Here is a 23,793-nt window from a genome sequence, read left to right on the forward strand (position 1 = left end):
CACTGTCTTCTGCTGTTTCTTAGGAGAGAAAGGAGGCACTGTCTTAAAGCACGATGCCAGAACATCTCCTGAAATGAACCAAGCTCCATAAAATCAGCTGCTCACATGTTGTAAAGAGTGACTACGGGGTGCTTGGGCGGCTCAGTCAGCTAAGCATCTGCCTTTGGCTCAGGTCAGGATCCCAGGATCCTGGGATCAAGTCCCACATCAGGTTCCCTGCTCAGCGGGGAGCCTGCTTCTCCCTCTGCCTGCTGCTCCGCCTGCTTGTACTCTTTCATTCTGTGTCAAATAAATAAAATCTTTAAAAAAAATGACTACAGCTCACCAAATGTTTTAATCCAGACATTTATTACTAAAGAGACCATCTTTTTTATTCTTCCACCGCATGAGTCCATGTTTGGGCAATATCCAAAATTAAAAGGCATAGTCTCTTTCCAATAGTCATTCGTGAGTCAAAAGGCCCACTTCATGGAATTCGGTAGCTTGTGTGGTGTCTAACTTCAAGGAGCAGCTTCCTTTTTGTAAATAATATTCTTTGTGAACAATGCCATCCAGGAGTCCACACTGCAAAACCTGCAGTGAGCCTACGATGAGCAGCTATAAATTAGAGCCTAAAATTTATGCTAAAATATATTTATAGAACTACTTTCAAAACTGGTATCCTCAAAAACAGCACTTACCAATATTTCAAAAATCTGATTCAAGTCATGCCTGTACTCATATAATTGCATACAGTAATTAACACTCTTTTTCTTTTGGCTCAGTTTGTATCAGGTCATGGCAACAATATTTATCTGGGTTATTTTGAGAGCGGTGATTGACAAATATATGTTTCAATTAGGAAAAATGGAGAAACAAGTTGCAATGTATTCATTGATCGAAGTAGTTCTAAAACATTCGGTCCCTAAAAAGGAAAAAATAAAAGGTATCCTAATGGTGAAAATATTGGAAAAATAATGGCCTTACACCATCAACCAAACTGAAGGAAACTCTTCACCCTAAGGACTTGTTAGATCAGTCCACTCATTTATTGGCACTACCAAACTGCTTGAGAACTCCTGTGCGATGTGTTAGATATGGGATATGATGAGTTATGATGAGGTCCATATCCTTAAGAAAAGGCACCATCTCGTGGGTTTCAGCCAAGCAAATAGTTTTTATAACAGTGATAAAAGCTATTGGGGCACCTGGGAGGCTCAATTGGATCATGATGCCAGAGTCCTCGGATGGGGCCCCACATCCACATTGGGCTCCCTGCTCAGCAGGGAGTCTGCTTCTCCCTCTGCCTCTCACCTCACTCATGCTCTCTCTCTTTCTCTCTCTCAAATAAATACATAAATAAAATCTAAAAAAAAAAACTATTACAGATCTATGAACAAAATGCAGACGTAAAGAGGAGAGGGGGACTCAGCGGGTCTAGGGAAGCTGGGAAAGGTTTATCCAGAGGAGGTAACTGGCTGTGAGATTTGAACTGTGAATATATCCTAGAAACATGGATTAGGTCTCACAGAGTTTGAGCCAAAACTAGCCTAGAGTATCTCCAGAGGAATAAAATATTCAGTATGGCAGGCGGACAAGAGAGGCATGAATAGGCTGGCCAGACTGTATGATCAAGAGTAGAATTTTGATCTTATTCTATAAATGTATTTATAGATTCTAGAAGGGATGTTCAGCTTGATTTCTTAGGCTAATCCTTTTAAAGCATGAATGAATAATGGACTACACTGGAGAAAAGTTGGCGTCATCGGAAGACATCTAGGAGAGAAACAGTGGCATCTGGACTGAGGGACAAGAGAGCTGAGTTTAAGACGGAGAAGAGATTGACAAGTGATTTGATGAGTCACTGGATATGAGGGAAGCAAAAGAGAGATTGATATCACTTGAAACTGAAAATATATAGACTTCTGGAGGGCAAATAATCAGTTATAGTTGGCGTATTAAGTTTGTAAGGTCTACAGGAGACCAGATAAGTGAGTAGGAACTTGCTGGCAATGGAGATTAAGGAACCCACAAGGCGATTGAGGCCAAGGATTTCAGTGTCATCTCTCAAAATAAGCCCAGCTGACGTGTCTTAAGAATGCAGAGAGATAGAGCATAGAGTAAATTCAAAGGGGGAAGCCCTCAACATTTAAGGAGAGAACAGAAGGACTGGAGGAGGATGAGGGAAATTAATAAAGGGAGGAACAGTGAGCAGCACCTCAATCCTCTGGAAGTTTTCGGAGAGCTAGAGGCGGTACTGGTGTCCAGTGCTGCGGACAGGTTACTCGCGATGAGAGCTGAGATCAGGCGTTCGGTGCCCACCATTAGGAGCACCTACGGTTCTCGTAGGATATTGTAACTAAACACCAAACAGTATTAGCGTGGACCTTATTTCTCATACAACTTTGAATTTCCAGATGATCTCACAGCATTTTGTAAAGCTTTTCTGCTAGTATGTTGAAGGAGGTAGCACAATTTTTCCTAAGTGCTTCTCCGTTGCCCGTTTTTCACTCCGGGTCACACTTGGATATAACTGAAACTGACAAAGATATGCAACGTATATGTGACCTACGCATCTTGGTATAACCTTTGTTCCAAGAAATAGGGAAAGAGGAGACTGTAGCCATCTCAACCTCAATTAAAATATGCAGAAACTGAGTACTAGGCTAGCTGACGGTGAGCTGGTGTGTTTGTTACCAAGTGGGCAAGTCTGAATTTACTGATTCTCATCTCAGGCTCTCAAGTCAGAAGAAAATTAGCTTACACTTCCAGCTCCACTGATTAGTTGCTATATGACCTTGGGCAAATTACTTAGGCTCTTTATGTTTCCTTTCCCTAGGTGAAGAGCAGAAAAATACATAATTTCGACATAGTGCCTGGTGCATAGCCAATGCTCAATAAATAAACGGTAGTTACTATTGCTATTAAGAAATTATACTCACAACTTCCATAAGTGTTAAAAGCTTCCATAAGCATAGAAATCTGCCATCAGCTTATGCCAAAGTTGAAATAAGTTAATTAATCTTACACAAGTTTTTCATCATTTTAGACTTCGTTATAAATATGATTGACACTGGAAAACATTTTCAAAAATAATATTACCAACTTTGATAGTAAAGTTGGCAAAAATTTCATTTATATACTCAGTATAAATATAAAGCAGAACACTCAAAAGACTTTCAGTTAAATGTTTTCATTTCTGTGAAAAAAAAAACAAGGATTTTAATGAAAAGAAAGCGAGCTAGCATTTATTGTATACTGATGATGTGCCAAACATGTAGACAACCCAGTGCTCCCAAAATAACTGCATAAAAAATTGTTTCCATTTTTATAGTTGAGGAAACGGAGACATTGCTAGGCTAATTGCTACTTAGGGTCCACCAGCTAACAGGTGTGAAACAAAGGTGGAATGCAATGTTTGTCTATTTCAAATCACTTTATATTTCCCCTACAAACACTGGAGATTTCCTTTCCCTTTTTACCCTACCTATCTGCCACAGTAACAGTGATTCTGCTCTCCTCCCAGGACACTATATTCCACATTTTAACAACTAGTATCCTGAGATCAGGGATTAATATTTTCAGTTCCTAGGAATCCTGAATCCCTAGGTAGTCAATTACGAATTCAGAATCCTAAAATCTTAGATTGAGGGCATCTTAGTTTTTACCTTTATTTAACAGAGAAAACTATAAGCCTGACCAAAGAGAGGTAAAATGACTTATACAAATTGTTACAGTTTGGTATTGGTAATATCAAGAGTAGGAAAAATACAGTGTATCACCTAACTTTCAGACCTCAGCTTTTGCAATATAAGGAAGCCATTCAATAGGTGCTTAATATTTGTGTGTGTGTGTGTGTGTGTGTGTACAAATATGACTACACACACACACACACACACACACACACACAGAGTACACCCATTGGTATTTTTCACTGAACTTCTACAGATTCCTGAAAGCCACGTTTCTTGCGTGTATGTGTGTTCCTGCCGCAGGTGCAAACATGCAGATACACATGCATTTGAGTTTTTTGGAGGGGATGTCTCAAACTAAATTCTATTAGTCATTCAAAGAATATTTACTGCATGCACACTATTTGTCAGACACTCTTCTGAGGTGCTGAGAACACGCCAGAGAACAAATAAAATCCTTGCCATCGGAGAGTGTTACAAGCACACTGCCTCAGCCATAAAATCTGCCCAACCAAGTTTCAACTGTCAAATTTACATTTCTCCAGAGAAATCATTTTGAAGAAAAGTAAGATGCAAGAGACTCCTGATCCCCTTGGAGAATCTTCCAAGACACCATTTATAAATCATTAATTTTTTATATCTGTATTATAAAGTAATCTAAAGAAAGTTTACATGGACACAGAGGATATTTTCCACAATTCACAAAGCATGTTTCAATATTTCTTGAGGGAATAGCATTCACTAAAGCACATTCAAATATGTTTTAAAAGTGTAGGATCTTACCAAAACATAACAAATGAGCAAAAACAGGGAGGGGGGGGGAATCAAGAAACAGACTCTGAACTATAGAGAACAAACTGATGGTTACCAGACAGAGGGGGGTTGGGGAGGGGGGGAGGGGTGAAATAGGTGATGGGGATTTAGAAGGGCCCTTGTCATGATGAGCACCTGGTGATTAAAATAAAAACCAAAAAAAAAAAAAAAAAAAAAGAAGGTACAGGATCTTACCAAAAATGATTGTACCTATTTGTGTTACTCCAACCTTATTAATGCATTTCTCCTTTTTAAAATCTACACCAACATGAACTTAGATAAACTGCTTCCCTAAACCAGACCATATCAGTTATTTTTTACTAGCAAATTATGCATCACATACACGAAAATCATAGATGCTCAATTTAAATGTGCACGTAAGAACGCCTACTGTGGACACCATATGCAATCTGATTTCCTCCTCATGGTAGTCAGTTCTATCTGGGTGTTATTACCCCTGTTTTACAGATGAGCAAACAGACTCAGAGAGGTTACATGGTGCATGTAACACACATGACCCAGTGAAAAACTGAATATCCATGTTCACGTACGGGGCCAGGGTCCAAGTTTACCAAATTTCTCAGTCACCTTTAAGGAGCACACAAAAAAGTAAAGTTCACGAAATGGTAAGAACTTCCATAGATGATTTCCATCTTTTCTTAAGATCAGTGAAAATGATTAGCTTTAGAATGCTTTTCCAAAATGAACATAGATTTCAAATTGTTTTCCTAATTGAAAAGCCACAGTATAAAATTCCAATGGGCAATTCCTCAGCCTGACTGTCTTGTTATCATCCACAGATGTGATGTCAAGAATAACAATAATTAAAACAGTAGGACTCTTTTTCCCTCCAAGGGAGAACAGGTCTCCGGAAACATATTGAGGAAACGGACAGAACACAGGCTGCTGCTGTAGACAATGAAATTATGAGCAATGACCATGACTGGCTGCCTCAGAAAACCAACCTGGCAAGTTGGTGTTGGGAGACTAGCACATGCAAACGATAAGACAAGTATGTCTACCTGAAATCTTGATTTCATACACCCTATCAGGCCTTTATCCTATCACAAAAGAGGTTTAACAAACATAGGATTCCTTATATCTAGGAAGATTATGCATCCAAATTGTGGACTTGGGGTCCTTAAAATTAGTAATGGAATTTTACACTATCTACTTTGAATTATATAATTGCCTAGAAATCTGCCTCTCTTTGGAGCATTCCAGAGCCAGACACTGTGATATACAGCTAAAATTATACGTTGAATATATAAGAGCTATCATATGCAACTGTTTGACCAAAAGTACACACAACAGCATTATTTTCCCCTAAAATCTCTCTCAAGTGCTATTTTTGCTGAGATTTAGGTTTCTATACTTTAAGGAGAAAATCTTGATTTTTCAGCTTCTGGCTGGAAGCAGTATTTCATATCTAAAATGATATATTGCAGCCAATCTATCCTGATAAGATGTCAAAAGAAGAATCTGGCAACTCCTGTGAGGTCAGGTGCACATTCCCTAGTTTTCGAGTGGTAGCCACTAGAACTGGTAAAGTGCTCAGCCAGCCTGTATTATTTCCCAGGAAGTTAATCCAAATTAATCCAAGAACAGCCACAACAAACAGCCCTCCTTAGAGGGCCTATTATGCCTGGGGCTTTGCATGAACATTACTTCTTAATTCACAAAACCATTCTAATGTGTTGACATTATCATTCCCATTATACAGATGAGAAAATTGAGGGTCGGAGAAATTAAAATTATTGCCCAAAGGGCGCAGTGATTAAATCAGTGGGAACATATTTGAAAAAGTAACTTCAAAACTTGGAAAACCCAGCAGCTTTCTGGGCCTACGGCCCTCAGCAGAATCCAAGTATACAACTATCTACGCACAAATGTCACTCAATGGGCACCAAACTTGGTGCTGAAATAAGCTGAAATTAGGTAACTTTCCTGGTCTTGCATGGTCAAACTTACTTCATCAATCCATGAGCAAGTTGCTTAAAAACCAGGCCAACACCGAATGCCAAACAAAAGGAGCTGAACCCCAAGCTGGGCAATGCGTCCCTAACCGTAGGGCTGGGGAAGTGATTCACCAGCAAGAAAAATGATGCCGTCCTTAGATGCTTCATCCTCTCTAGAGCCGCAGAACACGTTTACGTGGAGATGAGTGGGAGGACACATTTCAGCCCACAACTTTGAACATATCTCTACCTTCTTTCTCTCTCTTCCTCCCTCTCCATCCTCCACCCCATCCCCTTCCCTTCTTCCCTCTCTTTCTCGGAGAAGTTTGCATGTGTGCAAGTGTGGAGGGTACCGAGAGGAGCTGACAATGTTTAGGAGAGGAATGTACTTTGACGTCTAACTGGAGTAGCAGTGAAGACGTTTTGAATTCATAAAGAACCCCCCCACCCCACAAAAAAAAAAAAAAAAGAAAGAAAGAAAGAAAGAAAGAGAAAGAAAAGAAAAAGAAAGAGAGACAGACCTCCACCGATTAGCAGAAGCCAGGCTGACTGCAAGGCTGGGGGGGGGGGAGGGGGGTTCCCACGTGATGTCCAGAGCTAAGCAGTAAAAACAATCAAAGTACTCCCCCCCTTTTTCAGTTGGGCTAAGTTGCAACATAACAGGAACTTGAGATAACTTGAATCGATCTATGATCGCAAGCAGTGACTTAACTGTGGTCATGTAAAAAACAAAATAAAAAAGCAAACGAACAACCAACCTGCAAGGAATTCTAAGATGTGCAGAAGCCTACAAGGAGCTCAGGGAAGAAAAAAAAAAAAAAATCCTGCACGATTATTTTCATAGGTTGATAAATGTATTGCCTGATCTGTGTCCCAACAGGAAACATGTGCCCAGAAAAATAAATTAAAGAAGTGCTCAGCTGTAGGCTAGTTTAGTTAAGGAGTAATGAAAAGGATAAGAATAGATGATGTGAGTGTAAGAACAGACTCAGAGGCTTTTAGCAAGGGTGTTTCTGGTTTCTATTATCACCTCTCTAATATAAATCTAACTCCACGGTTCTTAATGACTCTCCAGGGACCACCACTCACCAGATTAAATGTGCCCAACACCAAGGAGGGGCCCAGGAGATTTCAGCCTCTTATCTCCTTTGGGATATATCAGAGTTGGGGATCTTTTTTTTTTTTTTTAGTAGTATTAAAACTAGGGTTATCTGAGCTCTGCTAGTTAAAAAAAAAAAAGTCTTAAGAAAGGATATGGATATCGGAGATGGGCCACTCTTGAGGTTCAGAGTGATCAGAGTTTATGTCAAGCTCACAGGACAGGTTCCTTCCTTGACCCTTCCAGATAAAAATGGTAGTTGTGGGGACAGAAGAAGCCATGGAGGGTTGATTCTTGTCCAGCTTGGATCCCAAACTGACTTTTTTCTGCTATTTAAAGGCTTATGTGAGTTACCTGTCTCCCAAGGTTTGGTCATGAAGCAGAGTTATAGCTTCTCTAAGCCTCAGTTTCCTTCTTTTATTGGCATGAGATCTCTGAGGAGTCTTCTGGCTCTAAAGTTATATGAGTCTATGATTCTGACAGAAGGCCCCAGAGAGGAGTATAGAAGGATGAAGAGGAAGAGTTCTGTTAAAAAAAAAAAAAAAAAAAAGCCAGCTCCATGACCCTGGAAGATATGAGGGAGGAAGGAGATGGAAAGAGGGGTGATCCTACAGGCCCTCCAGGCTCTCTAAGCATTTTCGACCTTCCCTTATTTTTCTTTATTGGCCTCTCTCTCCCAAGACAAAGCTGGCACAGGAGAAGCACTGGTGCTCAACACACAGACCTTTTCTTTAGCTCCTTATCTAAGTTACCCCAGGACACTAGATTTCTGCCTTTTTCTCAAGAGCCCTGTCTTGGTGACATTGGGAGGGTTTCTGACAAAACCCAAGACAACTGCCCAAGCCACCTTCAATCTCTGGATAGCCTTTCTGTTATCCAAAGAAGTGGTTAGTTTGAAGGGGGTGGGGTTGAAAAGAAGTGGGTCCTCCTTCCCATTCTTAGCACTGGGGAGAACCAAGGTAATCTGAAGACCACATTTGAGCATGTGTATGCAAGAGAGATGGGGGAAAGTGCAGCCACCTCTCTCCACCACTTCCTCCCCCATGCCCACTCTCCCTCCCTCCACCCATCCACCCCCAGAAGCCATCCTTCATCTGCTTGCTTTATTATCATATTTTTGTGTTAATACATTCTGTTGATCTGCAATGTCAGGTTGGATAATGAAATTTAAATTGGGTCCCTTCGATTTCCAATGGCTAAACATTTGTGCGTCTAACTCCAGGGCTGCCATGCAACTTAAACGCATTCGAGAGTGTCAATCACACAGCACAGGCACCCCACACTGCAGCGGCTTTCTTGGGGAGATTTTTTTTTTTTTCCTGGTGAACATTTGCAAAGGCGTTTGCCCAGGATGCAGACAACCTGCATCATTCTAGCAAACCGGCTTATTGGTGGGCACAACCTGATGGAACAGATGCCTGGGCCACCCTCTCCCTATTTTCTGACCCCCAATAGCCAGGTCTTTAAGAATCCCACTGAAGGGGATGAGGGGATCAAGGAACAAGGAATGCTAAATTAATGGGCATTTTCTTCAGCAATAAAATAAGAAAATAGGGATCACTCACTGTATTTCAGACAGATCACAGCAACATCCAGATGGAAATCCAGGTGGTTAAGAACAAGCGAAAACGCATGATCTTGACACCAAAAAGAAAAAAAAAAAGGGTGGGGGGGGAGGTTGATGAAGAAAAATCCAACTGCAATTATCCATCAATTTTAGTCAACATAGGCACAAATCCAACTGTGCTCTCTGCTGGTTTCTCTCCCCCAATCAATGCCTCATTCTGCCGCGGTCAACTTTTCTTCTCCGAAATTTCCTTGCAGATGTATTATTAATTCCCTCTCCTCTTGTGGGAAATTCAAAAAGAAAAGAAAACACCACCATAGCAGGTCTTTACTTTCCTTAAAAAAAGCCCCAAACTTTCAATTCCAAAAATATCTCCTTGGCTTACTTTCTCCTTTACAGAGAAAAACGAACATACTTTTTCTTTGTGGATCCTCCGTTCTCCATTTCCAATCATCCTTTTGGGGAGAGGGGGCAGCTGTTTTATTATTATTTATTTATGTCAGAACACACCAAGCCCCGTGGGTCTGACACAGGTTTATTTCATTTTTCAAGGCTCCCTGTGTGCACACATACACATTTGTGTTAAGATCCAGGTCTCACAAGAAAAAGCTTCCTTCTTCCTTTTCTCTTGCACGATCAGTTTATCCACTGCGTTCGGTTCCAAGAGAGAGCTGCGTCCCGCATCCTTCATTTTTGCAAGGCACCCAACCGCCACCGCCACCAAAAAAGTCTCCGTTTACATCGTTGATTCCTCACCCCCAGCTCCCCCTTCGAAGAATTTGGGGGTCAACTCCCCCCACTCGCCAGCCTTCCGGCCGGCCCCTTCTCCAAAGATCTGATTAGATTTCTCATCACAACCCAGTGCGCAATTGGATTTTTGATTTCAGCCACCCGGCCAGCCACCTTCCCCTCTCCCTCCAAACTCCCTGTTATATCCTGTCTCCTTCCCTCCACCGCCTCTGCAATTTCATAATCTCACGTTAAATGGAGTGCGGGGGGCGGGGGCGGGGGCGGGGGCGGAGGTAGTGGAGGAAAATTTCAAGGCTCCGTCAGCTGTCAAGAAGAAACCCATTCCTCCCCCCCTCGACTTTTTTTTCTTCTTCTTTTTTTTAAGGCTCGGGGTGGCTTTCGTTTCCTCTGTCCCCGCCCCCACCCCCGGCACCCGGTCCAGATCCTCCAGGTGTTGCAGAACTCCGCGATCAGGGCCGGGATCACGGGGGAGACGCGTGACGCGGTGCCTCCCCGGTGGCCCCTGCCAGCCCCGGGGTCCCCTTATCCTCCATCAGCGAGCAGCGCATCCGGGGGCGCCGCGGCCAAAGAAGTTCAAACTGGGCTTTTATTTCAAATGGGGAAGGCGAAGCGAGGGGACCGACGGGGTGTTAGACAAATTTAAAAATCATAATAATAAGGAAAGAAAAAAGGAAAATAGAAAATGGAACGAAGGAGATTAAAAATTTAAAAAAAAATCCCTAATCGCTGGCTCCTCTCTTCCTTCTCGAATGAAACTGCAGCTTTGATCTCATTTCCAGCTGCGTCGGGTGCATTTTGGAGCCACAAGTTGGTCTCTCTTCGCGCAGACCTTCTCGACGCCGGCTGGTCCTCCGCGAGGAGACGCGTTCTCGGGAGCGCAGCTGCTCCGCGCCGTCCTTAGCGCCATCGCCCTGGCTCGGGGCTCCCTGCGCGGCAGAAACCCCGGTCCCCTTCCATCCACTTCGGCTTGAACTCTCTTCCTCTCCCGCCCGCTCCTCTCCCAGCCCCCCCGCACCCCCCACCCCGCCGGCCCTCCCCGCTCTCCCCGGATAAATAAATGCGCTCCTTGTGCCCGCGGCAGCTCTGGCCGCTCTAGGCTTTCTCTCAGCCAATGCCACGTCCTGACGTTTTGGGTCCTAGCTCCCAAAATCTCCTCTCGGACTGCAGTCCCCTTCCCTCCTCTGCCCCTCTTTCTTTCCCCTTTTCCTTTCCCTTTCTCTGCTTGTGATCAGTAAAATACAATTACCCAATTACCTCCCATCATCTTAGCACTGATTGGTCAATTGCATTAACACTTGAAGTCGGGGACGAGGGGATTGGAGCCTCTGCGGTGTGGCACCGCTGCCACCTGGAGGGCAGAGCCAGAACAGCTGAGCTTCAAAGCAACCCCCAGTGCTCGGGAGGTTAGTAATAGGCAAAGAAACTCAGGGCTTGTGTGGGAGAAGTTATTATTATTTTTTTTTTCCTTTTTCTAAAAGCCTGCCTGTTTTCATCCTGAAAGCCAGGAGTTGGAGCTACAAAGGGGAAAGCATTGAGATCAAATCAGCACTAGGATTCAGACATATCACCAAACACGCAAAGCTGTTGCTTTCAGATTGCTGGGCAAGAGACTCTCCTTTCCCTAGCCAAGCAGGCTAGTCACAAGGTAAGGATTAACACGGTAGTATTACCCAGGATAGGCTGATTAGAAGGAATCTAGGAGTAACTGAAAAGCTGCTAGAAAGGGAGGCTGGTCCAGGAGGATAATCTCAACACGAGATAGGAGAGCCTTCAGCCCAGGCAGTGTTGCAGTAAATTGGCCTGTTCAGTTTGTACAAGACATCCAGGACAGCTTGACAACTCAATTCCAACATCCTTCCTCCTGGTTGTGGGCTTTTCCATCAACGCATGTTAAGGGTTCCGGTGTGGGGTGGGGGGGGGGGGCAAGTGGCACTTTCCAACTTCACAGAGTATTCTTAGAAAGACGGAGGGGCCCATGAAACATTAGTACTACATTCATGTTGGTTTCTTTCTCCACTACATACTTGTCAATAAAGAAGTATATATGTTGGAGGAGATGGGCACGTATGTATCTGCCTCAGGCTCCCTAATTAATGATCTTTGTGCTGATTTTCTTTATTTTTGAGAGATCAGAATACGTCCTTGGCTTAAAAACAGTTTTAAACAAAGTGAGTTAATCATAATGAGAAATGTCATTAGACAAAAAGGAGATTTTTACTAAGGGAACATCAGAGGCATATCCAAGTTCACACCAAATGTTCTTTTTTTCTTTCCTGTTCCCTTTATAGTACATGGATATTTTCTCACTTAGCATTAGAAAATTTAAAAAAGAACTACATCTATACATTTATTTGGGTACTAAGCACATGCCCTCATACGTATCTTAAATGTCAGCATCTGCAAGGGGAAAGGCCTTTCTTTATACATGGATTGTAATTTATTATAATTTCCCCATCTTTTTGGAGAGCTTTGATGTAGTTATGAATTGCATCAACATGTGAATTTGTTGAGGCATAATGGCACTGCTTCTATTTTTAAATAAATGCTGTATTGATTGACTTAAGACATTAGTGGGCAGTTGACTATAACTTTGTCTTTTGAAGCTCTTACCCTTATATGCCAACTACAGTTTATCAACTAATAAGCCATTAAAAAGTACACTTACTAGTTGCTCTGGATAGCTTCAAAGGAGTCTACCCTCTGGTTCTGAAGTAAACTAGAAGCCATTTGAAATGCAAATTTTCTTTTTAGAGACTTTGACAGCAAGGGAAAGGCCAATGATTTGTTTTTCAAAGCTGATTATTAGCTACCTACCAGACATCTTTAAAGCCTTTCAGAATGAATTAATCTATCAAACAAAGCAGCAGGGAAGAATCAGTGCTATTTAGCCAAAAGGAAAAAGAAAAGGCTTCCCATTCCTGTTTAGCTTCTCATTCGGCAGCAACAATTTCTTTTTCCACGTCAGCTACCCATTCACACTCTATGACCTTTCATTAGTCACTTGGTTTTCATTTTTTGATTCAGACTCAATCAACGCAAAACAACCCCTTGGGAGATTGAGAAATGGGGAAAGTGACGCTCAAGCCGCATACTTGGTAAGTGACACAGGTGAGTTTTGAACCCAGATCTACTCAATACCAATTCTCCCGGTTCTGCTATTACTTGTAGGCAGTATGGGGGAATACATCTAAGATGGTCACAGGCATGCAGGCTGTGGTTATCAGCTCTGAATCCCGGGAGGTGAATGTGTAACCCTGTGGGAAAATGGAATCACCACATTTGTCACTGAAGGATCTTACTCAAAGAGAACGGAAATAATTAGTAAACAAGCTAACTGTCATACAAATACATGTGCAAACTAAATTGTTATTAAACTGTAAGTGTAGATATTTATTCAGTAGAAGTTGTCAGGTAATGTCAAAAATGACAGGGTGTATGTTCAAGTAAAATTCTTGATAAAAGCTCTTTTAGGGGAAATAATTACCCAGTGAGCAATGGGATCGGTCACTTTGTCACAGTTCCAGTTAGCCCATCTGAGTGACCTGAGCCTGCACAGGACATATGCCATTAAATGAGATGCCCCAGGAGGAGAAGAACATGGTGTTAACAAGACAGGTTTGTCTAAGGACACACAGAATTCAGATTCCTGATTTGTAGGCATTTGGTTGGTGAAACAAAACTATCATGTTTTTTCACTGTGTGCTGGTGACTTTACCTGGTGTAATCTTCAGCAAACAGCAGAGGACAGCATCTTGTAACCAGAAATACAAAATAGCAAATAGAAGGAATTCAGTAACTTTGCTTAAACATTGAGAAAATATGAATGTGTCTATTGTGTTTATTAATTTGATTTAGGAGGCTTTAAGCTGCTCTATTCGAGCATAATACATACTTATGATTTGGGTCTTTATGTTACAAAATCTGGGAATAGACAGTCCCTTTTCACTTCCAATTCTATCAAACAGGGCCAGAATATCCTGTGATAATCTTATGAAGCTTGCCTCTATTGTCACACATAATGACATATGAATTAACTTCTTTATACCAACTTCTTTTGAAAACTACTTCAACGATAAAATGCCATATTTAGTGGGAACTTACAACATGCGTTATATTAAACAAAATGTGATGCTAGACAAGAATGTTGTATTCCAGAACTATAAGGTATCCTAATAGTCATCTATACTTAAAAAAATTTATTAGCAATAACTGGCATTTAATGATAGTTTATGAATGCCAAGTTTGAAGTATGTTCTAAGTATGTTACAGATGTCAACTCATGCAATCCTCTAAACCATTTTATGAAGTAGGTGTAATTAATTCCCATCCCTTCGTATAGATAATGAAAGTAAAGTTGAGGTTAAATAAGGGCACCCAGTTAGGAAGTGATGGAGACAGTGTTTTTAACTCAGGCTATTTAGCTTCAGAGATCGTGGTTATAACAGATAGTTCTTATTATTACTTATGGCACAGATGGAAATGATTTGCTCATGTCTGTATTCTCCCCCTAAAACATGACTGATTCAATGAAAGCGTTTTTTTTTTTTTGTATTTCTAATATTGTGCACATAGTTGAATGAATAAATGTCTAAGATTATGACATTAGGAAATGGAAGCGTATAAGTCTTTGGCTCTTACCGGATATTCTTTACACTACAGTACACAAAATGTTAGAAAGATGAGGTACTTACTGCAATTACTAGACAGAAAAACTAATAAAGTAGTTTAATCAGAGAATTATAACTTTTGTATCAGCTAGCTGTTGCTGCATAATTCACCACCCCCAAACCTGGCAGCTGAAGTCAGCAATCATTTATTATTTCTCATGAGTCTGTAGGTCAGAGATTGGGTAAGTGGTTCTTCTGATCTTGCCTGGGTTTACTGTTAGCTGATCTAAAATGAACTCAGCTAGGGTCACTGGGGCAACTCAGCTCCACTTCATATGTCTCTGTCCCATCATCAGCTTGGCCTAAGCAAATTTCTTGGCAATAGTAGAAGTCCAAGAGAGGAAGCAGAAAGGCATGAGTACATGTTCGTGCTTCTGTATGAATCAAATTTGCTGACTTTCTGTTGGCTAAAGCAAATCACTTGGTTGAGCCCATTGTCAAGGAATGGGACAGTCATCCTACCCCTCATGGGAGGCCACTCTAAAGTTACACGGCAAAAGAGAGTGAAGAATCAGGGTGATCACTGCAATGAACCCCAACTTCTATCCCCTATGAATAACAAATTTCCTTAACAATGACTGGGATTTATAGGAAAGAAAATTCTCTATGTAAGGGATCATTCAATCGGTCACTTATTTATTTCAACAGATGGGTATTAACCTTCCATTATGTGTCATGCATTATGAAAATTATCACCAACTCCTCTGCTATCCCCACTGCCCTAATCACTCCATTGATGCTAATTCAAAAATGGCTCAATATCTGCCCAATTCTCTTTGCTGTATTACTCTAGGAGAACACTCTCAGGTTCCAATGTGGACCATTTGCCACCGCCCTTTCTTCTTACCCATGCCACCCCAGCTCTAGAGCCAGCTAGCTTCTGAAAAAGAAAGGCTGATGAGAAAGGTAAGTGGAAGAAACAATAAAGGGAAAACATGTTCCATATGTACAACAACAAGAAACCACAACAATGGGAGAACTCTGCAATGCGTAGGACAGAGGATTCCTATTTTAAATATATAACTATTTCTTAGAAATAACTATTAGAAATAAATAAGAAAACCAAAAAATAACCTTACAGATGAGTGGGGAAAATACATTACTAGTCGATTTGTAGAAGACCTGGTTATTTTAACACTTACAGGTACCCATGTTATTTAGTACAGTGCCTGGCCCTTTGGTCTCTTACTACGTTTTGACTGATGGATGAATGAACTGTCTACTGGGGGGACAAAAGTGGGTAAATAGTAGGCATGCCTATTGCAAGCAATGGTGATACAATACGGACAGAATTTTACCAGCAGTAAGTATAAAGAGCTGGGGGAGCAGAGGAGGTAGTAGCTACCTCTATGTGGGGGCAATCCCAGAGGACTTCACAAATAAGACACCTAAATGTGTGAAGAGCCTCATGAATGTTAGCATAGAGTTGACGGATGCAGGATTGCCATTTTGCAGCTAGAGATCAAGGAATAGGGTGCATTCTAAGAAAAAACCAATTTGTGGTCCAAAGATGAGCAGGGCTAAAGATGAGCTAAATTAGCTATTCAGCCATGGAAGAGGTGATCAGACTATTAGATGCCACGCAGAGATCAAGGGAGTTCAGATTTTGGAAGCAGTCTTAAAATGTTCCTTCTAGGAGGGTATCAATTGCAATTGCAAATGAGGTCTGGGAAGGAACAGCATCCGTGAAAGGGAACATCTTAAGGGAGGATCCTTTCTTTCTCAGACCCACTAGGCACCATGACAAATTCTAGGTGTGACTTAAAGTAATAAGAAGAAAGCTGACAGAGACAATTGTATGATAATTTGGCAACCGATCCTAAATCAATTTGGACCCAATTACATTTTGGAAATCCTTTGTAAATGATGACCCAAGCACTTGTAGAACACAGTCGACTTTATCAAAAATTTCTAAGGGAGATGGTATTTGTGCCTAGAAACTAGATGGTGCTGTTTTTGTACTGTCTAAATTAGGATTCTTTGCACCGAGAAGAAAATTGGCCATAAAGGTATCTTTAAAACTCCACGAGGAATTAGTAGATGGTGTGAATCCAGTTGTGTAATTTGAGAAGACAGCTGCATTTTATCTAGCTAAATCAGCACTTGATACTAAACAACTCCTAAAGAATGTCACTTTACTTCAGCATTAGCGAGGCAGTGCAGATTCGAGAAATGATAGCCTTGTTGTCCCCACCATATTACTATTGTGTTTACAGGAAATGAAGTGCATAGATTTCAAAATTCAGTTCTCTTCACATTGAAGATGCATTAGCACATCGGTGATACCAGGCCTCCAGCTGACTTAGTGGCACATGATTCAAATAATGTGAAACAGTTTGCATTTTTCAATGTCCAGGTTTCTCACATATACAGCATTTTTGAAGAAAGTAAATGACTGGGAGAAGCTGCAGATTTGAAAAATGATAATAATATTTGCATGAAAAATGGTCATTGCATTTCATGGAAAATGGCAACACCTTTATCATTTGAATGAAATAATCCCCTTCACACCAAAAATAAGCACATATAAAGAAATAGTACTTGGACTCAACTTTCAACATGGGAGGGGGTTGGGAATCTTTTGACTCACTAGACAGATTTTTTGAAGCCATCAACAACTGTATGAGTTTTATAGGGGAAATGCGATATAAAGTAAGTACCCCCGTGGCAGCTGACGATTGTAAGGTGCATTGTGGAGTTGTAGTCTTATTGAATAGCTTGAACTCTGGGTAACTGGTAAGTGATTGAACCTTTGACATTTTACTGCAACTTTCAGTTGGCAATCTTCCTGAAAAGGATTTTTAGTAAAACCTTAAAAAATCTTGGGGAAGTTCATATTTTCCCTGAGATAACAGTTATGCCACAGTGCAGAGGACCTAAATAGATGTTTTTCCAAGGAAGTCATAAAATTGCCAGCAGGTACATGAAAAGATGCCTAAGATCACTAATCATCAGGGAAATGTGAATTAAAACCACAGTGAGATGCCATTTCACACCTGTTAGAATGGCTATTCTCAAAAAGACAGGAGATCAGGGCGCCAGCGTGGCTTAGTCAGTTAAGCATCCGACTCTTGATTTCAGCTCAGGTCATGATTTCAGGGTTGTGAGATTGAGCACCATGACTGGAGGTGTGCGATGGGCGTGGAGCCTGCTTCGGATTCTCTCTCTGCCTCTCCCTCTGCCTCCCCCCGCCAAAAAAAAATACGATTTAAAATCAATTAGATTCAATCCCTATTAAAAAAAAAAAAGACAAGAGATAACAAGTGTTGGCCAGAGTGTGAAGAAAAGGGAACCCTTCTGCACTGTTGGTGAGAACGTCAATTGGTGCAGCCACTACGGAAAATAGATATGAGTATTATTCGACCACAAAAAAGAACATTTTTTTAAAGATTTTATTTATGTATTTGAGAGAGATAGAGACAGCCAGGAAGAGAGGGAACACAGGCAGGGGGAGTGGGAGAGGAAGAAGCAGGCTCCCAGTGGAGGAGCCTGATGTGGGGCTCGATCCCAGAACGCCGGGATCACGCCCTGAGCCGAAGGCAGACGCTTAATGACTGAGCCACCCAGGTACCCCAGGAGGGACATTTTTGACAACACTCAAGGACCTCGAAGGCATTATGCTAAGTGAACTAAGTTAGAGAAAGACACATACTGTAAAAAGCTGAACTCCTAGAAAAAGAGAATAGAATGGTAGTTGCCAGGGGCTGGGGGAAATGAGGAGATGTTCATCAAAGGGTACAAACTTCCAGTTATAAGGGACACCTAGGTGTCTCAGTCAGTTAAGTGTCTGCCTTCGGCTCAGGTCATGCTCCCAGGGTCCTGGGATCAAGTCCTACATTGGGCTCCGTGCTCAGCAGGGAGTCTCCCTCTCCCTCTGCCTGCTGCTCACCCTCCTTGTGCTCTCTCTCTCTTTCTCTCCCTCTGACAAATAAATTAAATAAAATTTAAAAACACCTTCCATTTATAAGATGAGTAAGTTTTAGTGATCAAATGGTGACTGTAGTTAACAATACCGCATTATATACCTGAAAGTTGCTAAAAGAGTAGGGCTTAAAGTTCTCACTCCCTCCCCCAAACAAAGGTAATTATGAGGTGGGGTGACAGACAGTCACTGTGATAAGCATATCACAATGCATCCTAAACTCACACAATGTTATATGTCAATTGTATTTCAATAAAGGTGGAAAAAAAATCAAAAGATACAGGGAAAAAAATGATGCATTGATATTCAATATCCTACTTTTACCTTTTATTAACGATTACTCTAAAACAAATTGTTTTGGTTATTGTTCTTTTTTATTTTAGTGGCTACATTAAAAAATCCACTGAATTTTCCTACTTTTTCTACTCTCAATTCCGTTTTTTTATCTCTAGGGTTAGAGGGTGGTAAAATTTTGATGCTGGAACAAAGCTTCTAAGTTTGAAGAGGACTGCCCCCCCCTTTGGGTATCTTTTCCTTTTTATTCATCTTTATATAAGCCTAAGGCCTTAATCATAGGTATTTCCCTTCTCCAGGCACACACACACATATACACACACACACACACACACACACACACACACACACACACACACACATTTGCAAATAGGTGCTAATTAACCATTTAATTCAATTGAATCCAATGCATTCATTTATTTAACAAATTTTTCATTGAGTAACTACTTCAGTGGGTTCTGTATACTACAACTGGGCAAAGTATTAGCAACTTTTCATTATTTCTCAGAGGTGCTTACATTTTTAGAAAGGGTACGTGTATACTCTTATGCTTGATCCAAGACCATGGAGTAAGGCCAAGAGCAGTAAGATTGGAATCCTGAAGACCTGGGTTAGAATGTGACAAACATTGTTTGTACTTTAGCAGAAATGAAAATATACTAGGGCGGAAGCTTAAGGAGAATGTCTGGCAGGGAAAGAGCTGAAATGCCAAGAAATGAACGTATGTAGAGCAGCTAGATCAAGGATTCTTTGTGTGTGTGTGTGTTTGTGTGTGTGTGTGTGTTGGAAGGAGTTCATTCAAAAAACAAAGGGGTCTCATTGAGGGATATTAAGTTAAGGAGTAACATGGTAAGTTTGGGATTTTCAAAAGACATTACAAGAAGCATTATGCAGAAGAGCTGGAGAACAACCGGACCTAGGAGAGCAATTTGGAAACCATGGGAGGTTATGAGGTTTCAAACAAAGGCAACAGCTTTGGGGTGAAAGAGGGGGAGACTGGTACAAGAAATGCCAAGTGTTAGAATTTACAAAATTTTATTAATGTGCAAGCTTGTTGTTTACTCACTTCTGTACGGGTATGTATATGTGTGACATTCTAAATGGAGACTACATAACTTCCACGCAATATAATGAAGCACTTCCTAAAAATAAAGCTCTCTAAACTGGGAATGGGCTGCCAGAAAAAACTGTCACTGGAGTGGCTCAAGCACAGTCTGTGGCTGTGAGCGGGTCTCCAAGGCAGGCTTCGATTGGATAAGTAATTCCAAACATTGTCCTCGATTAGACTTCCACTGGCCCACTGTTCCAAAACGAGACAAGTAAGGGCAATGTAGTGGGTTTGTCCTATTAGTTAGTTGAATTGAAAGCAAATATCTTCCATTTGTGATGAATTCTGTCCTATATTTTTACAACTATAATTTCCTTTCTAAGTTTTGTTTAGTAACGTTTGAACAGTAAATATCTGGTAAATAGCTGGAAACACTCTGTCGAGCCACTGTATATTTATTCATGTTCATGACGTGAAAGGTTGACGTGAAAGGTGTTAAAGTCTGTGACCCATTAGACTGATGGCCTTTGAGCGCCCTTAGGACTCTTATATTTTATGCTCTTATCGCAATATGTCTGCCTGGAGAAGTGTTTCCATGTAGATCAACAGAACAGTATGATTGACATCATTCAACCTTTCATAAAACAAATCAGTGTGTCAGACTATTGAACTGCAAAAAATGCTCCCAAAGTTTCCAAGTACAGCTTTTTTAGAAAGCAAAATTTCTAAAATGAAATCGATGACATCTTATAAACACTTGTTCAAATGTTCCATTCACAGCAAAACACAACATTGGGAAAATGTTAAGAACTGAGTTGCCAGCATCACTCACCAAAGTCGACTCTTTGGAGCCCCCCACATAGGAACCTACAGTCCTGTATCAAGCCATTGTCTACATGTACCTTTAGGGCCTGAGGGGCCTGACAGTCCAGACTCCTTTTCCTTACAGTGGAAAGCAATGCTGCTGACAAGCCCTGCCATTACTCTAAGCTTCAAGTCATAGAAGGGTGCCTCTAAGTGCCTGTGCAGTCAAATGCCACAGGATTTCAAATGGAAATGACATGAATTAATTTCCTGAGAAGAACAAAAGGAAAAGGAAAATTGAGAAGAAAGGCAGCTTCTTGTAACACAATATGCAGATTAATGGCGCCCACTGATTGATTGAAGTGTCAAAAACGTGCCTTTCAGATATAAATGAAGCTACTGAAAGAGTTTGGGGGGTTCTCTCGCTTTCTCTCTTATTCACATGGAATATTAACTGATAAAGGCAAAGTAAAATTAGTTTTTCTTGGTATCTTTAAAATCTCCTCTATCCTAAATGCTAACCTTTAGAACGTTATTAGTCCCTGGGTGAAATAGCGAAAGCTCCTCCCGAGGGCATCACATGTTACCAGGAAGAAAATTAAAATTCCTTCTATTGACTTGGGAAATTCTACTTTTCCTGGCATCCACCTCCTGTTAGCCTTTCTTCAACCGTATCTTACAGCATCTGCTCCTGCACTTAGCTGCTCAGCTTCTCCAGCTTCCCGGGCCTTCTTTCTGTGCCAATGATTGTGTCTTGGCCCTAGTTCCCTCAGCCTAGAACATTGCCCTTCTGTTCTTTGGAGGCACTGATCTTGATCTTGACCTCAGAGAGGCCATCTCTCCCAAGCAGGTGAAGTAGCCATCCAATGTCTACCTAGCACATCACCATATTTTAATTTTGTGCAGAACGCTTATCTGATCATCTTAAAAAAAAAATCTGTAGAGTTGTTTATCTCTGCTGGAATGTGTTGTTCCTGGGATTGGAGACCTTGCCTTTCTTGTTCATGGCTGTATCCTCTAGTCATAGAATGCACAGTGAAGGTGCTGAATTCAAAATTTTGAACGAAGTGCTAACACGGTAAGAGTGAGATCTGGAAGCTGCTGTACAGCACTGATAAGGAGTAAAGGTAGAGATTTGAGAAGGAGGTAGGCTGTTTCTGTAGCAGCCATTCTGTAGGCACCCTTAGGTATGACTTCATTGAATGACAACTACACATCCAATCTTATTTATAATTCGTCAAATACAAAAAAGGGAAGAATTTATGCTTCTAATTTCTAGCCAAACATCTATAATATGGGTAAAAGCTTGGGCACTTGAGTTCAACACTTGAGGTTTGAATATTGGCTCCACCAGTTCCTAGGTGTGTGACCTTGGATAAATCATTTAGCCTCTCTAAGCCTCAAAGATCTCATCTATCAGTGGTCATATATATCCTACACAGTCACGAATAGTAAGATAAAATAATGCACATGAATAGTTAGCACTGTTATTGGCATCTAATAGGTACTCAATTCAAAATTAGTGGTACTTTCATTTGTAAATATCCCAAGCCTTCAGTTACCATTGGTTCTCTCTTCTCTTCCAGACATGTTGTTACCTCGGCATCAAGGTTATTTTTCTTGGCTTTCTCTTAATAACACAGCAAATGTGACAAAGAAAGTAGAATCTCACTCCATGCTTTTTGGGAAACTCTTCCTTGATACCTCGACATATCTCATTCAGCCAGAATGCCTGGCTAGAGGTTAAAGTAACTTTCATCTATACAGATATATAGCAAAATAAATGTTAAACCTGTTTTTGGAAGCATTATTAAAGAAAATGTCATTTTGTCCTTATCTTTCCTATAAAGATTTAGTTATTGTATCTTCAAAAAGGTCAAATTTTCCTTCTCTGTAGGTTTCTAAAGAAATCTTAAAGTGTAGTGTGACCTTGAACTAATTGCTTTACCTTTCTTCGTCTCAGTTTGTCTGTTTTAAGAAAGTATAGGAATTCCTAATATGGCAGCTGTTCACTACATGGTAGTGAGGGGAAAATGAGTTTCTCATGTTCAAAACCAGAGTCACCTTTACAACTCCCCCCAACACACACCAACACGTTCACTGGTTCGTCAGGCTTTCTAGTTCCTCTGTGGGTAACATTTTCTTCCACGTGTCCTTTCCTCTACAATCCACATGCTTTCTCTCCAAGTCAGACTCTAAACACCTGCCCTAGTCCCAGACCAACCTTTAGGCCCGGGTTTCTCCTACGTCCAGCAGAGCCCACTCACAGCTGACACATTGCTGAAAGCACCCGGTCTCAGTCAAAGCAGTAGGAAACATTTATTGAGTGCTTCCTATGTGTCAGGCACTGTGCTTAGCACTTTACTTGCATTGTCATTTCACTATAGTACCAATGACTGTCTGGCCCATATTTGGAGACTCTCATTAGCTCCTTAATAATAGTCACATTCCTCATACCCTGTAATGTGGCCCTATTTTTGCTAGGCCATTTACTATTTAATGATCTCAGGCAAGATTTGTAATCTCAAAAACCCTCAATTTCCTCATCTGTAACATACGGAAAATAATACTACAACTTCATAAGGTTATTGCAGAGTTTCTTATCTGTGGCACAGTTGGCATATGGGGTCAGATAATTCTTTGGGGGGATGCTCGGGGCATTGTAGGATCTATAGCAGCATCCCTGGCTTCTACCCACTAGGTGGCAGTATCTCCTTCGCTTCTCCCTACCCCCACTCCCGTCCCACCCTCATTCAGATAACCGTATCTGCAGACATTGCCTAATCATCCCCTCACAACAAACATGTTGAAAACTACTACGATATTGGGATGAATAAATTAGACACCTTTAGATGCTGGGCATCAACTGTTCCTTTCAGTCTCTTAGTTCTTGGGACCTCCTTGTACCTTCCTATTCCCCAGTATCACCAGAGAATTTGTGGCTCCCAAGATGAGTCCTAGGTTTCCTTGCTTTGCATGTGTTTCTACAGCAACACTCTCCTATCCTACTACTGCCTTGTGAATTCTTCCCTACCCTCCAGGATACTTCTCTTACCAGAAGTTTCCCCTAATTCTTCCAAACTGACTGATCTTTCTCCCTCTCAACACTTCTATCATCATTTTTGTATCCCAATCATGACCTTTACATGCTGCCATATTGCATAGTTATTGGTGAAATTGTGTCACCTCTCTTGTTGGGG

At 41.1% G+C, this 23,793-nt stretch overlaps 1 protein-coding gene across 12 annotated transcripts in view; it reads right to left on the reverse strand.

Moving 5' to 3' along the window:
* LRRC4C (leucine rich repeat containing 4C) overlaps nt 1-23,793 on the reverse strand; it is a 1,128,307-nt gene that overhangs the window by 143,634 nt on the left and 960,880 nt on the right. For 3 of the 12 annotated variants that reach the window (XM_057317297.1, XM_057317296.1, XM_057317293.1), the window contains exon 1: nt 9,107-10,043. The exons of 4 other annotated variants lie outside the window; for them this stretch is intronic. The gene's annotated coding sequence lies outside the window, so the exon portion shown is untranslated. Of the gene's footprint in view, nt 1-9,106; nt 10,833-23,793 lie in introns of those variants that run through there. 5 more of the 12 variants (XM_057317298.1, XM_048215327.2, XM_048215336.2 and 2 more) reach the window with 5 other exon arrangements.

Source organism: Ursus arctos, unplaced genomic scaffold (assembly GCF_023065955.2).
Source record: "Ursus arctos isolate Adak ecotype North America unplaced genomic scaffold, UrsArc2.0 scaffold_23, whole genome shotgun sequence".
Taxonomy (NCBI): domain Eukaryota; kingdom Metazoa; phylum Chordata; class Mammalia; order Carnivora; family Ursidae; genus Ursus; species Ursus arctos.